The sequence below is a fragment of the Miscanthus floridulus genome, chromosome 4, assembly GCF_019320115.1.
Source record: "Miscanthus floridulus cultivar M001 chromosome 4, ASM1932011v1, whole genome shotgun sequence".
Classification (NCBI taxonomy): Eukaryota; Viridiplantae; Streptophyta; class Magnoliopsida; order Poales; family Poaceae; genus Miscanthus; species Miscanthus floridulus.
The window spans coordinates 44,275,687-44,287,741 of record NC_089583.1 but is presented as its reverse complement, the minus strand read 5'-3'; positions in this window follow the sequence as shown (position 1 = coordinate 44,287,741).

The following is a 12,055-nucleotide window of genomic DNA, read 5'->3' as shown; positions in this document are numbered from 1 at the left end:
TTGTTAACATTGCTTTGACCTAAGTGAGTAAGTGGAGTGGAAAGCATGCGCAGTTGCCAGTGGGTCGATGGTATGCATGCCTTCAAACAAATCCTGAACGTTGTTTAGCACATCCTAGAACCTAATCTAAACGAAGATCGATCTGCATGTGAAGCTGTACCGGATCTCACGAAAGGAAGCTGCTAGCATGTGGCAATCCCTTGGGACATCAAGACCGTGAAATATGTTACGTGTGTAATGGCCTTTGGATGCGTTATAGAATGATATCCCTCTGGATTGGGTAGCCTTCTTTATGCACGATTAGCTAGATGCTCACGAGCCAGAAGTAGTATAGCGTCATAGGTCACATGAAAGGCTAGCAGCTAATCTCATCAGTAAGTAACATATTACAGTGGTCACAATGCACGTTTAGTTAATACACCAATTGTAGTATATTCAAATTGGGTTTATAGTACAATTGTTCTTCCCTAACGGTCGATGCCCAGTTAATTGATGTGGTACCTATGTTCACAGAGGAATCCTCGCTGTATCTGGATGGGACCACCAGTGAAACAAATATAAGCAATTTTTTCTCATATAGGCTTCGTAGACATACTGAAAATGAAAATTGTTGATTGATCATCCTCTTATAGTGCTTATTAGTGAGTAATTACTGCAAGAATAGGCATAAAGAGAATGATTGCATGGTCATGCTTCCTTGTTGCTGCTTCAAGGAGTGCACCAAATGCCTTGGAGCCTTATTAGGGCCTTATCTGCAGCAAGATTGTCAACCCTCCGACTTGTTGAAGATGTAGCAAGAAGTTGTACAGGGATGCAAATCAAGTGACAGGAAGAAAGATGTTTTGGTGAGACTTGTCTTTTATGGCTAGTGGTTCGTCTATCTTGGTGCCTGCCATTGTACGTGGTGGTAATCCAAGTCCTTGTATAGAAAAGGCTTGGTGACAAAGGAAAAAAAAACTTGGTGTAGCTCCAACATGGGTTATGGGTAGAAGATTGCTCACTGATACCACAGGATAAATCGTTATGCCTAGTTTGCTCCCTCTTTATAATTTCCGCATTTATGTTTCCGCTTTATAACTTGTTGCTACTTGTGTGTATTTACTTTCTTAGAGTAGCTTGACATGTTAGCTTAGCATGTTTGGCTCTAAATTGCAGAATTCTTTGTGCGGTCAGTGCACTAGATAATTCATAGAACAAATCTAAATAGACATGTTTATATTTATCTTTAGTAATATATTTAGCAGGAGCGCAGGTTACATTTTAAGTGTTCCAATTAACCCCTGCATTGTTAGGACACATTGTCATTCAGTTGGGAGTGTCAATTGTGTAACTAGGCTTGTCTTGTTTTATTTTGGCCACACTGTCAAGAGTGTTTTGATTTGGTTGGTGGGATGAGGTGGGGTAGGACAGGATGGGATGGGCAAGCCCAACTTTGTGAGTGTTTGATTCAGAGCGAGAAGTGGAACAAATTCATCCCTAGAGGAGAATATTTTTCCTCTAGATAGGGACGAGTTGTTCCCCAAAAATCAAGTATACTCATCCCCACCTAGGACATGATTCGTACCTGCGAGAGCATGGGTTTAGCACTGGTGCCATGAACGTCCGGAGAAAAAGAGCAATGAAGAACTCAACATCTAAAAGCATGAAGAAGAGCATGAGTATGTTGGCCCAAATAAATCAGATTCGGATTTGGAAACTATTAGAGTGCAGCTTAGCCCTTGGCTGCTTGGATTAAAAGGAAATGCAATAGGGTTGTTCCTTACAAAAGCACTGCCCCTGCTTTTATAGGCAATGGGCCTCTCTACCCGCTCTAGCATATTATAACCACTAAAGTGGATGCTGAGCATATTCCTAATACAAGGCTTGGAAGCCAAGGAAAGTAAATTACAGAAAAGTAAGATACAAGTGCTTTAGCACTAGACTTATCTACCAATTCTCCCCCTAAGCCTTGTGTCAACTCATCTCCTAGAACTTGGACTTCTCCGGCGACTTGGTGAGAATGTCAGCCAACTGATCAGTAGTGGCAATGTGGCTGGCCTTGATGCTCCCATCCTCCGAGCAATCCCTAATAAAGTGATACTTGATGTGGATGTGCTTGCTTCTTTCATAGAAGATAAGGTTCTTGGCCAGAGCCAGGGCAGACTTGCTGTCCACCTTCAGCTCAACCACATCCACCTTCATGTCAAGGAGCTCTGCCAACATCCTTGATAGCCGTAGTGCCTGAATTGCTGCAGTGGTGGTGGCGATGTACTCCGCTTCATAGCTTAAGAGGGGCCATCACCTTCTGCTTGAGGGACTGCTAGCTGACCAAGCAATCATCGAGGAAGAACATGGTCTTGGTTGTGCTCTTGTTGGTGTCCATGTCACTGGCGAGGTCGCTGTTGCAGTAGCTGACGAAGCGCGCTGTGTCGGGGGCCCTACCGTAGTGAAGACCATAGTCGAGGGTGCCCGCCATGTAGCGCAGGATGCGCTTGATGGCCTGCAGATGCTCCATCGACGGTCGTTCCATGAACCGGCTCACATACGTGACGACGAACGCAATGTCCGGCTGGGTATGGACCAAGTAGGCAAGCTCCTGATCAGCCGCCGGTAGTGGGTTGGGTTGACCTCCTTCGCCGTGTTGTTCGGACTCAGCTTGAGCTTCTCCTCCATCGGGGTGTAGGCCTAATTGCAGCCTGTCATGCCACCGAGCTTGAGGATGCGCTTGGAGTAGTGGGTTTGGCAGAGGGCGATCCCCCTGGTGTCCTGGTGCCCTTTGACGCCAAGGTAGAAATAGAGAAGGTCGAGGTCGCTCATGTCGAACGCCTTCTTCATCTGCACCTTGAATGCATCCACCTTCTGCTCTTCAGCACCGGTGATGATAAGGTCGTCGATGTAGACGCCTACTAGTAGGACATTACATCCGCTGTCGTGCCGGTACACCATCGCCTCATGCGCGCTCAGCTTGAAGCCTATCTTCTTGAGCATGGCATCGAGCTTCGCGTTCCAGGCGTGTGGGGCCTGTCGCAGACCGTAGAGGGCCATGCACAGGCGGTACAATTTGCCTTCTTCTCTAGCAACGGCGAAGCCTGGTGGTTGGCGCACATACACCTCCTCCTTGAGGTCGCCTTTGAGAAATGCGGACTTGATGTCCATGTGGTGGACTTGCCACCACTCTTGAGCCGCCAGCGCGAGGAGGACACAGACTGACTCCATGTGTGCCATGGGGGCAAAGGCATCGTCGTAGTCGACCCCCTCCTGCTAGACAAAACCATGTGCCACTAGCCACACCTTGTGCTTGATCACCGCGTCCTTCTCGTCCTTCTTGAGCTTGAACACCCACTTGAGGGTGATAGGGTGGTGGCTGTTAGGCAATGGCACCAATTCCCTATTGCGGTTCTGCTTGACGGACTTCAGCTCCTGCTCCATCACCGCCCGCCATGCTGGATCACCCTGTGCCTCAACATAAGTGGCTGACTCACTGACGTGCATCAGATGAAACTAGGCGAAGAGCCGCTCTGGCTGGTCTGATGAAGACTACTCATCGAGGATGTTCGCCACCGTGCGGTACCAGAGGGGCTCATCATCGTTGTAGGCATCCAGGTGGTCTTCATCACCCTCTAGTGGCATCACGTACTCGATCTCTGGCTACCCTACGTGCGCTTGTGTCGTAGTGGGCAAAGCAGAAGATGCCGCAGTGGTCGACTAGGGTGCCAGAGTGGTCTGCTGCGGTGCTGGAGTGGTCGGGTGCTATGTTGGAGCGGTCAGCTAAGGTGGCAGAGTGGTCGGCTGCAGTGCTGAAGTGGTCGGCTACGATGTTGGAGCGGTCGGTTGTGGTGTTGGAGCGATTGGCTACGGTGCCGATGTGGTCCACGCCGTTGCTAATGAGCTTCTGATCATCACTGATGAGTTGCCGAGCTCCCCTAGATTTGGTGGTGGCGAGCGCGGTGGAGCAGATGAGGTGGTCGGCGCTGGTGATGATGACCTAGACATCGATGAGGATGCACCTTGTGCTCCCCCAACACCTGCAGCCCTTGCGTACTCAACGGTGAAGTCATGGTGCGCTGCCGCCAACCCATCATCCACTGCTTGTCCCACACACAGCCTAGCCTTCATCGAATACGATGTCATGCGCTACCCGCACACGCTATGTCACTGAGTAAGGCACATGATAGGCCTTAGCCCCCTCAGCGTAGCCGATGAAGACTCTAGGCGAGCTATGATCATTGAGCTTGCTGACGTGGTTCAACTCCTTGATGAAGGCGAGGTAGCTAAAGACACGCAAGTGGCTGACTGTTGGCTTGCGCCCATGCCAGGCCTCATACGATGTCTTGCCATTGAGTGCCTTGGTCGGTGAGCGGTTGAGCAGGTGCACTGCTGTCATCACGGCCTCATCCTAGTAGATCACCGGCATGCCACGCTACTTGAGGAGAGCACATGCTGTCGCCACCACCATCTGATTGTGGTGCTCCACCACGCTGTTCTACTATGGTGAGTTGGGCACAGAGTAGTGGCGTTGAACTCCCTTGTCGGCGTAGTACGCCACAAACTCAACCACTGTGAACTCGCTGCCATTGTCCGTGCGGAGCACACAGAGCTTGCAACCACACTCCTTCTTCACGGTTGCCTAGTGGCGCTTGATGGCGTCTGCAACAGCTGCCTTGGAGTCGAGCAGCATGGCCCACATGTAGTGGGCGTCGTCGTCAACAATCAGCATGAAGTAGCGGCATCCTCCATGCATGGCCGGTGACACTAGACCATAGAGGTCGCCATGCACTAGCTCAAGCTTCTCAGAGGGATGGTAGGAGGCTTGACGCGGGAAGGGCTGGCGCTTCTGCTTGGTCACAACACAGGTGTCGTAGAGCTGCTCGACATGGTCGACGCAGGGCATGCCATGGACCATCTCCTCCTTGCTGAGCCACTTCAGGGCTTCAAAGTGAAGGTGCCCAAAGCGCTCATGCCAGCGCCACACCTCATCATCCCGATGTGCGGCAAGGCAAAGGGGATGCGCCACCTGCACATGGAGCACATAAAAGGTGGTTGCTTCCCCGGTTCACCTTGGCGAGAAGATGGCGGCTTTTCTCATCCACCCATGAGCCATTCTCATCCTGTTGTCGACACTGATGATGGAGTTCCTCAAGGCCGAGATGTAGTACACAATGGTGAGAAGGCGGTGCTCCCCTGTCTTGGCCTTAAAGATGACCGAGCCGACCCCCTTGATCTCAATGGTGGAGGCATCGCTAAACGGAGCCCTTCACGTTGGAGTCCAAGTCGGAGAAAAACTCGCGCCGACCAGTCATGTGGTGTGTAGCACCGGTGTCGAGGTACCTGTAACACCCCGGTGTTACGATCTTATTTAGGACCACAATTTAGGCCTAAGAAAAATTTTCAAAGCGAGTTTCTCGGATTTTTGATTTAAAGCACAAAAAACAATTTTATAAACAAAAATAAAATATTACTTGTAATTGGTACCTAAATGAAAATTTAAATGCAAGTTTAGTAGATGGAATGCAACTGTTGTTTTGGTACATTGTTCCATGGTATTCTGATAGCTCAAAGATCAAATTTTGTTAAGACAGCCACGCTTGTAATGATGTTTAGAAGTATCACTCGTGGCGAGTTATATTGAACTAACTAGTTGAGTAGTTCTTGGATGTTAGTTCAAAACTAAAAGTTATAATTTTCTAAGTCGAAAACGCTTGACAATGACGTGTTAGCATTAAAATTCTAGCTAAATTTCTTAAACACTAACTTTATATTCTTGTATCCCTAGTTGCATCATGGTGAGTGTAACAACCCAAAAATCCACACACCAAAAATCACAACTACAAAATTTTTGTGTTAGCCCTATGTGATGTTGAGTGACATATGTAGAAGCCCAACCCTAGTTTTGGATTGGATGTGACCCAACTAGGTTAAAATCATAAGCATAGTTTGGTTTTATGCCACACGTGTAATTAAATTCCTAAATAAATAAATCATGCATGCATCCTTAGACCCACATGTGATTTGGATTCTTTTGCCATTATGTGATGTTTAACTAACTTACTAAATATTTATGATAAACCCTAACCAAATTGGCAATAAATAAAAGAGAAAGGAAAGAAGAGGGAGCAGCAGCAGCCCAGGCCTGCTCGGCTTTGCAAACCAGCCCGCCTGCCCTTTTACCCACGTAGCCTACGAAGCCGGCCTAGCATCGCCGCCCGCACGGGCACAGCCGCTAACAAGCCGAGCTCGCTCGTTAGCCATCACGCGCAGCACGCAGCCACATCGCGCCAAGCGCCTGACGATCCGACCCCGCTTGTCAGCACAGTAGCAACCTCTTTCCCTCGCCCACGCATTCTCCACCACGCGACTGGGAGCCGACCAGCATGGCAGGCGTGGGCCCAGGGTCACGCAAATCGCATGACCTTGTTCCCCCTTGCGCCGCGCCTATGCTACCGCACGCAGGCCGTCGGATGCGCCGCACGTATCACCACCGCCCGATCGCCGTCCGCCATTGGAGACCTTGGAGCTTGACTATAAAAGCCAACATCCATGAGCCTAACCCTCAGCCCATTCGCCACCGCCGCTGGTGGCATAGCACCACACAACATCAAGCCGAGAGAGAGAGAGAGGAGGGAGAAGCAAGGCGAAGAAGGAAGCCACTGTGGGGAGGACCTCGCTGGAGCCAGGAGCGCCGCCCTGATCAGCTGTAGCGACGTAGCTGCTCGGCACGGCACTGCATCGCCACATCATGGCCTCGCCTCACCACTGCACCACCATCCTATCACCACGAACCCTATGGTAAGCCATCTTGCTGAGACCACCTCCCTAGCCAAATGGAACATGCACCGCCATGATTAGAACCTTACTGAAGCTTCGAGCTCCAGCCTAGCCCAACTGGTTAGCTAGGGAGACTACCATGGCCACGCTTGCCGAGACCCAGGATGCATCGTGCGCGCTGCCATCAGCCAAAAGGAGTGAAAGCATCTAGGCCCCTAGTTGGATTTCGGTGATTAATGTCAATACAAGATTACTATGACTAACGTGTGTTTTGCAGAGGCAATTAAGTTAGGTCATGGTAATAGAGATCGATTAGGCAATCGAGGTTGTCATGCCCCTACGATGGAAATCGTTTCGGTTTTCAAAGGATGGACGACAAGGTTAAGGATAACTAGTTCTAAGTGTCGATTGGAGTTGGAGAGACACTTAGAGTAGTTTAGGACTTTGTTTTTTTCCTTTGGCCGTACTATGAAGGGGGGTATGAATGGGTAGCTTGACCTAGTTGAGTCTAGTGAGTTAGGTGTGGTGCACACTTGTTTAAACTAGCTCTAGGTAGCTCCTATGAATGCCTAAGATCCTTTGGAGCAAACTTCATTCACATATGTTCAAAAGTTGGAAGTGAATGGAGGGTCAAACACTGACCGGACACTGGCGCCGGTGCGACCGGACGCTGGCCGCAGGGTCCGATCAGTTCATTTGACCGTGAAGAACAAGTCTGGAGTGACCGGACGCTGGAAGGTCGTGTGACCGGACGCTGAGGGCTAGCGTCCGGTCGACTCCAGTAAGGGTCCAGACTTAGGAAAGAGTGACCGGACGCGTCCAGTCAGTGGTGACCGGACCCTGAGTATCTAGCGTCCGGTCGTTTACAGTAAGCATCCAAGAGCGACTGGACGCGTCCGGTCGGTACTGACCAGACCCTGACAGCGTCCGGTCATCATTTGAAAACTGTTCGCGGGTTGAACTGACCGGAGCATCCGGTCAAAACGATCGGAGCGTCTGGTCATCCCGCAGAAGCTCATAACGGTTCATTTTTCAGGCTGCCTTATAAATAGAGGCTCCACTTGTGAGTGGAGTAACTTTTGCTCATTTCAACAGCTGAGAAACACGTTTGTGAGTGCCAAGAAGAGCAAGGTCCTAGTGAGGTGTTTATGATTTGAGAATCCAAGAGAGTAGCCTCACTAGCAAATCAAGAGTAGCAAAGTGTGCATCCATCTTCTCATTAGGCTTCGTGTGGTCAAGTGAGAGTTCATGCTTGTTACTCTTGGTGATCACCATCACCTAGACGGCTTGGTGGTGATTGGGAGGTTGGTGTTCACCCGGTGGAGCTTGTGGGTGACCCAACTCAAGTTGTGAGCGGCTTTGGGTGATTCGCCGCGACGGAGTGTCGAAGAATCAACCCGTAGAGAGCACTTGATCCTTACGCAAATCAAGGGGGAGCTACACCCTTGCGTGGGTGCTCCAACGAGGACTAGTGGGGAGTGGCGACTCTCCGATACCTCGGCAAAACATCGCCGCGTTCCTTTCTCTCTCTATTTATTTTGAGCACTTACTTTGAGCATTTACCTTGAGCAATTCAATACTTGTTTTACATCCATAGAATTGCTTGCTAGAGTAAATTTGGAACTTAGGTTGCGAGGTTATTGTGCATTAGTTTGATATAAACACTTTTCTAGGCACAAGGGGTTAATTGGGCTATCCGTAGGATTTGATTATTGCAAGAGAATTTAGAATTAGCCCAATTCACCCCCCCTCTTGGGCATCTTGATCCTTTCAATTGGTATCAGAGCCTCGTGCTCACGTTTTTAAGCTTAATCGCTTAGAGCAAGATGTCTCACGGGGATGGACCTCCTCCTATCTTTGAGGGAGATGATTTTCCATATTGGAAAATCCGCATGGAGGCATACTTAGAAGCTCTAGATGTTGGAATTCTAAGAGCCACCTCTCAAGGGTTCCTAGCACCTTGGAATGCCGCACAACTTCAAGGTGATGAAGTGAATTATGAAAAATAGAATGCAAAGGCTCGCAACACCATCTTTCGAGGCCTTTGCAAAGATGTGTTCAATCATGTAAGGAACCACAAAGATGCCCATGCACTATGGTCGGACATTTGTGCGCTCCATGAGGGAACCAAGAGTGAGCGTGAGGAACGCTATCATCTTGTGATTAAAAAGCTAAATTCCTTTGAGATGTTTCCCAAAGAAAGTGCTAATGAGATGTATTCTTGATTAAATGTTCTTGTAGAGGAAGTCAATGGGCTTGGACTCACTCAAATGTCACCATCCGACGTTGTGAGAAAAATCTTGAGTGTCCTCCCTATTGACAAATATGGGCACATTGTGACCGTGCTACATCAAGGTGATCTTTCCGCTGCTACACCGACACAAATTTTGGGAAAGATCAATGCTCATGAGATGTACATGCACATCACACCACAAGATGGCTCATCCTCTACAAAGAAGAAAGAGAAGGACTTAGCATTCAAAGCTAGCCAAGACAAGGGCAAAGCAAGACTTGAGTATGAGAGCTCAAGTGATGAAGATGATGAAGAAAGCCTTGCCCTCATGGTGAAGAAGACCACCAAAATGCTAAAAAGGCTAAACAAGAGTGGCATCAAGTTTGATGGCAAGAAGAAGAAGTTCTTCACTAGCTCAAGAAGAAAGCCAATCTCCGAGATGGAGTGCTACAATTGTGGCGAACTTGGCCACCTAGCTCATCAATGCACGAAGCCCAAGAAAGACAAGTTCAAGAACAAGGGCAAGAAAGATGATTCAAGCGATGAAGATGAAAAGAAGAAGAACAAGCCATACAAGAAGAGAGATGGCAAAAAGAGGGAGTTCTACAAGAAGAAGAAGAGTGGCAAGGCCTATATTATCGGTGATTGGCTCACGGACATTGATTCATCAAGTGGATCATCCGATGATGATAGTGACGATGAAAAGGTGGCCGCCATTGCTATTGATCTTGCATCTTCACCGCCATCATCGCTATCATCCTCTACACACCTATGCCTTATGGCCAAAGGTGAACGCAAGGTAACTAAGAGTGATGATAGTAGTGATGATGAACATGCTAGTGATGATGATAGTGATAGTGATGATGATGACTCACCTACATATGATGATCTTGTCAAAATACTAAGAAAATATACTAAGATCATTAGAAAGAGTAGAGCTACAAATGAAAAACTTGATGCTAAAAATGATTCACTCTTAGCTAAGTGTGATACATTAGAAAAGGCTAATGATGAGCTCAAAGAAATAAATGATTCTATATCATCCAAACTCAAGGAACTAAAATCTTCTAAGAAAGAGCTTAAAGATAAAAATGATAAACTTGAGTGGGTGCACAATGAGCTTATCACTAGTCACAACAAGCTAAAAGATGAATATACAACTCTAAAGATCGATTATGATACCCTTATTATTGCACAAGAATTCTTACCAAATGAGCCACATGATGCTACTAACCATGTTGTTAAGATTGATATAGCTACCTCATGTGACGATTTAATTGATGAAAGCATTGAGCATGGATCTAGTAGCAAAGGCAAGCAAGTGGTTGAGTGCAATGACTATGATGAGTATGTCAAGCTCAAGAGTGACAATAAGAAGCTCATGAAAGATCTTGAAGAGATGAAAAGTCACAACACCATCGTGCTAGAAACTCTTGATCATGACAAAGAGGTGATCCTTGAGAATGAGAAGCTAAAAGAAGAAAACAAGAAACTCAAGGAGGAGAAGAACAATGATATTCTCAAGGAAGAGAACAAGAAGCTCAAGATGGAGAAAGAGCATCTCAAGGTGGGATTGAGCAAGTTTGCTAGAGGCAAGCATCTCCAAAGTGAGCTACTCATGAATGCCGTCATGAAGATGGATAGAAGTGGCATTGGATATATGGCAAGTGTAGAGAAGAAGAAGGCTCAAGCTCAACACCAACAATCAAAGCCAAAGCCAAAGCCAAAGAGATGTTTTGAGTGTGGACAAGAAGGCCACTTTGCTCATGAGTGTCAAACTCCACCACCACAACCCTTGCCCAAGCATGCTAGACCCTTTGCTTTCAATGCTCACTACATGCTTAGAAAAGATTCGAGTGGAAAGATGAAAGTCATGTTCTTAGGTCCCCCCAACAAGAGTAGGCCTAAGAAAATTTGGGTGGCTAAGTCACTTGTTGAGAAGGTGAAGGGCCCTCAACAAGCTTGGATCCCTAAAGCTTGAATCTCTTGTGTGTAGGTGAACTACAAGAGTGGTGGAAGTCATTGGGTTATTGATAGTGGTTGCACTCAACATATGACCGGTGATCCTCGTATGTTCACCTCACTAGATGAAGAGGTAGATGGACAAGAGAAAATAACATTTGGAGATAATTCAAAGGGCAAGGTCAAAGGATTAGGCAAAGTGGCAATATCAAATGATCATTCCATCTCCAATGTGCTCTATGTTGCTTCATTGAGCTTCAACTTGCTATCCATTGGGCAATTGTGTGATCTTGGCTTTCAATGCTTATTCACCGAGAAGGAGGTTGTTGTATCCAAAGTAGATGACAATCAAGTGATATTTAATGGATTTAGATACAACAACTTATATCTAGTTGACTTCACCTCCGAAGATGCAAACTTGAAGACTTGCCTATTCACTAAAACAACACTTGGGTGGCTATGGCATAGAAGACTCGCTCATGTTGGGATGAGCTCACTCAAGAAGCTTATGAAGAATGATTTGGTGAGAGGGTTGAAGGATGTGAAGTTTGAGAAGGACAAGCTTTGTAGTGCATGTTAAGCCGGCAAGCAAGTTGCAAACACTCATCCAACCAAAGCTTTCATGTCAACCACAAGAGTGCTAGAACTCCTACACATGGATTTATTTGGACCAACAACATACAAGAGTTTGGGAGGAAATCTCTATTGCCTTGTGATTGTGGATGACTATTCAAGATATACATTGGTGTTTTTCCTTCATGACAAATCCAAAGTTGCATCTTGTTTCAAGAAGTTTGCCAAGAGAGCTCAAAATGAATTTGAAGTGAAGCTCAAGAAGATAAGAAGTGACAATGGCAAAGAGTTTGACAACACAAACATAGAAGCTTATTGTGATGAAGTTGGAATCAAACATGAAGTCTCTGCAACCTATACTCCTCAACAAAATGGTGTAGTTGAGAGGAAGAACCGGACTTTGATCACTCTTGCAAGGACAATGCTAGATGAGTACAACACCCCCGAAGCTCTATGGGCGGAAGCAATCAACACTGCATGTTATGCATCCAACCGCCTATTTCTTCAAAAGTTCCTTGTCAAGACACCATATGAGTTGCTCAA